We start from the raw sequence: 4,260 nt of genomic DNA, 5'->3' as shown, positions 1-4,260 counted from the left end.
AGAGAGAGAGAAAGAGAGAGAGAGAGAGAGACAGAGAGAGAGAGAGAGAGAGAGATAGACAGACTGACGAATAGAATGCATGGGTTGTAGAGAATGTGTGCATATCATGTCAAATTGTATACTCTCTCTGAAATAGTTATAAATGTGCATTTTACCTATATATAAACATCTGGAACACGTCACTGCCCTGGTCCCGCCTGTTCAAACAAAACACAGAATTATTTTTAATTTGAAATAGATAATCTTACATATATGTGTTGGCCTCATGCATTCAACTCAACACCTTACTTTTAAAGTATGTTAATTTTATACAACTCCTAATTTCCATATTTACGATCACTTTAATATAGCTTATTTGTGAGAAATTGAGAGATTGGGGCAACAGGAGAGAGAGAGAGAGAGAGAGAGAGAGAGAGAGAGGAGAGAGAGAGAGAGAGAGAGAGAGAGAGATAAAGAGAAGGAGAGAGAGAGAGAGAGAAAAGGAGAGAGAAAGAGAGATAGAGAGAGAGAACAACTGAATAGGAAGAGTGAGAGGAGTGAGTAAAGACAGATAGTAAGACAATAGGAGAGAACGGAGCACGAGAAAGAAAGAGCAAGCAAGAAGAGTGCAAAGCGACACGAGAAGAGAGAGGAAGAAGAGAACAAAAGAAAGGAGGGAGAGAAGAGAGGGGGGAGAGTGAGAGAGAAGAGAGAGACGAGATAGAGAGAGAGAGAGAGGAGAGGGAAAGAGGAGAGGGGAGGAGGAAGAGAGACAGAGAGCAGAGAGAGAGATAGAGATAGAGATAAGTAGGATCAGAGAGAGAGAGAGAGAGAGAGAGAGCGAGCGAGAAGAGAAGAGAAGAGAGAGAGGGGAAGGAGAGAGAGAGAGACAGAGAGGGAGGATGAGAGAGAGAGAAGAGAGGAGAGAAGAGAGAGAGAGAAGATGAGACGATAGAGCTGAGAGAGGAGAGAAGAGAGAGAGAGAAGGAGAGAGAGAGCAGAGAGAGAGAGATAACAGAGAGGAGGATAGAGAGAGAGAGAGAAGGAGAGAGAGAGAGAGTGAGAAGAGAGGAGGAGAGAGCGAGAGAGAGAGAGAGAGAGAGAGAGGAACGAGAAAGTGACCGTGTTGCTATCTCATTTGAGCACTTACAAGTAATGGCAACAACTGTATGACTTACCTTGCCTTGATGAAGAAATGCGCTGCACATTCTGGCAATGGTATACCTGCACATAAATATGAATGATGACTATGGTATGATTTTTGAAAGTTTTATTTATGCTGGCTAGAACATGCATTACAGTTAATAACACAAGATAGAGAGAGAGAGTGAGAAAGAAGGGGAGGTATGAAAGGGACAGGGTGTGTCAGAGAGAGAGAGAGAGAGAGAGAGAGAGAGAGAGAGAGAGAGAGAGAGAGAGAGAGAGAGAGAGACAGAAGGCGAGAGAGAGAGAGAGAGAGAGAGAGAGAGAGAGAGAGAGAGAGAGAGAGAGAGAGAGGGGAGAGAGAAGAGACGAGAGAGGGGAGAGAGAGGAGACCAGAAGGGGAGAGAAGAGAGAGCGAGAGAGAGCGAGAGAGAGAAGAAGAGAGAGAAATAGAGAGAGAGAGAGAGAGAGAGAGAGAAGAGAGAGACAAAGAACCTAGAGAGAGGGAGAGACGAGACAGAGAGAGAGAGAGAGAGAGATGAGGCGAGATCGAGAGAGAGAGAAAGAGAAGAGAGAGACCGAAGAGACGAGAGAGAGAGAGAAGAGAGAGAGGGAGATGAGAGAGAGAGAGACGAGAGCGAGAGCGAGAGAGAGACCGAGATCAGCGAGACACGAGAGAGAGCGAGAGAGAGAGGAGAGAGAGAGAGAGAGAGAGAGAGAGAGTAGAGAGAGAAAGAGAGAGGGAGAAGAAGAAGAGAAAGCGAGAGCCGAGAGAGAGAGAGAGAGAGAGCAGAGCGACCGAGAGATACGCAGAGACAGAAGGCGAGAGAGAGAGAAGAGAGAAGAGCAGAGAGAGGAGAGAGAGGAACGAGAAAGTGACCCGTGTTTTGCTATCTCCATTTGAGCACTTACAAGTAATGGCAACAAACTGTATGACTTCCGCTTGCGCTTGATGAAAGAAATGCGCTGCAGATTCTGGCAATGGTATACCTGCACATAAATATGAATGATGACTATGGTATGATTTTTGAAAGAGAGAGAGAGAAAGAGAGAGAGAGAGAGAGAGAGAGAGAGAGAGAGAGAGAGAGAGAGAGAGAGAGAGAGAGGCGTGAGAGCAGAGCGGTGAGAGAGAAGAGACAGAAGGCGAAGAGAGAGAGAGAGAGACGCGAGAGAGGCGAGAGAGAGCGAGGAGAGAGAGAAGAAAGAGAGAGAGATAGAGCGAGAAGAGAGAGAGAGAAAGGCGACGAGAGAGAGACGCACGAGAGCGAGAAGAGAGAGAGCAGGAGAGAGAGAGAGACAGAGAGAGAGCCGAGAGAGAGGAGAGAGAAGCGGCGAGAGCAGCGAGAGAGAAAGAAAAGAGAGAGAGATAGAGCGACGAGAGAGCAGAGACAGAAGGCGAAGAGAGAGAGAGAGAGAAAGCGAGAGAGAGAGAGAAGAGGAGAGAGAGAAGAGCCGAGAGAGAGGCGCGAGAGAAAGAGAAATAGACGAGAGAGGAGAGGAGAGACGAGAGAGAGAGAAAGAGAAGAGTGGTGGGGGAGAGAGACAGAGAAGAGAGAGAGAGAGAGGAGAGAGAGAGAGAGAGGGAAAAGAGAGAGAGAAGAGAGAGAGACGAGAGAGAGCACAGAGGGAAGATGGAGAGAGAGAGAGACGAGAGAGAGAACGAGAAAGTGACCAGTGTTGCTATCTCATTTGACGCACTTTACATAGTAATTGGCAACAACTGTATTCGCACTGCTACTTGCGCTTTGATGAAGACCAATGCGCTGCCCTGCCAGCATTCTGGCTAATCACGGGTATACGCTGCACATTCAAATATGAATGATGAACTATGGTATGATCTTTTGAAAGTTTATATTATGCTGGCTAGACAATGGCATTACAGTTAATCAACACAACAATAGACGGAGAGAGAGTGACGACACAAAAAGAAGGGGAGGTATGAAAGGGAGCAGCGTGTGTCAGAAAGGAGAGAGAGAGACGGAGAAAGAGAACAGAGATAGAGTAGACGAGAACAGAGAGAGAGAGCGAGAGAGAGGACGAGAGAGAGAGAGAGCGAGAGAGAGCGAGACGAGAGAGAGAAAGAAAGAAAGAGAGCCGAGTATAGAGCGAGAGAGAGAGAAGAAGGCTGAGACGAGAGAGAGAGGAGAGAGCGAGAGAGAGAGAATGAGAGGTAAGAGAGAGAGCCGAGAAAGAGGGAGAGCAGAGAGAGAAAGTAGAGAGGAGAGAGAGAGAGAGAGAGAGAGATACGAGAGAGAAAGAGCGAAGAGGGGGAGAGAGACAGAGCGAGAGAGAAAGAGAGAGAGAGAGAGAGATGAGAGAAAGAAGAGAGAGAGAGAGAGAGAGCGAAAGGAGAGAGCGGATGAGCGAGAGAAAGAAAGAGAGAGGGAGAAGCGAGACATCCGATAGAAGAGGGGAGAAGACGAGAGTGCGAGAGAAAGAGGCAAAAGAGNAGAAGAGAGGAGAGAAGAGAGAGATAAGGGAAGGGAGAGAGAGCGAGAGAGAGAGAGGGGCGAGAGAGAGAGAAGCGAGAGAGAGCGAGGAAGCGACAGCGGGCGAGAGAGAGAAGCGAGAAGCAGAGAAGATACGCACGAAGAGATAAGAGAAAGACAAGAGATAGAGAGACCAGAGAAAGGGTGAGGAACGAGGCCGCAAGATAGAGAAAGAGAAAGAGAGAGAGAGAGAATATAAGAAGAGATAGAGAAGCAAAGGAGAGAGAGAGAGAGAGAAAGAGAAAAAAAAAGAGAGAGAGAGAGAGAGAGACAGAGAGATGACAGAGAGATAGAGGGAAAAAGATTGGGAAATAAAAGAAGAGAGGCAGGGAAGGAGACAGACAGACCTACCGACAGACAGACTGACGAATAGAATGCATGGGTTGTCAGACTGACGATAGAATGCATGGGTTGTAGAGAATGTGTGCTGTTTATATATAGGTAAAATGCACATTTATAACTATTTCAGAGAGAGTATACCAAATTAAAAATAATTCTGTGTTTTGTTTGAACAGGCGGGATCAGGGCAGTGACGTGTCCCAGATGCATGAGGCCAACACATATATGTAAGATTATCTATTTGTGTTGAGTTGAAAGGAGTTGTATAAAATTAACATACATTAAAAGTAAGAATTTCCATATTTACGAT

The 4,260-nt window shown here is 46.4% G+C and overlaps 1 long non-coding RNA gene across 1 annotated transcript in view; it reads right to left on the bottom strand.

The window, feature by feature from the left end:
- The window catches only part of LOC106819149, a 9,044-nt gene extending 8,600 nt beyond the window's left edge, over positions 1-444 (bottom strand). Inside the window, exon 1 of the long non-coding RNA XR_001395360.1 lies at positions 156-444. This is a non-coding gene — a long non-coding RNA (uncharacterized LOC106819149). The remainder of the gene's footprint in view (positions 1-155) is intronic.
- Positions 445-4,260: the final 3,816 nt, after the last annotated feature.

This window comes from Priapulus caudatus, unplaced genomic scaffold (genome assembly GCF_000485595.1).
Source record: "Priapulus caudatus unplaced genomic scaffold, Priapulus_caudatus-5.0.1 Scaffold2896, whole genome shotgun sequence".
Classification (NCBI taxonomy): Eukaryota; Metazoa; Priapulida; class Priapulimorpha; order Priapulimorphida; family Priapulidae; genus Priapulus; species Priapulus caudatus.
This window is presented reverse-complemented; position numbering and strand designations above follow the sequence as displayed.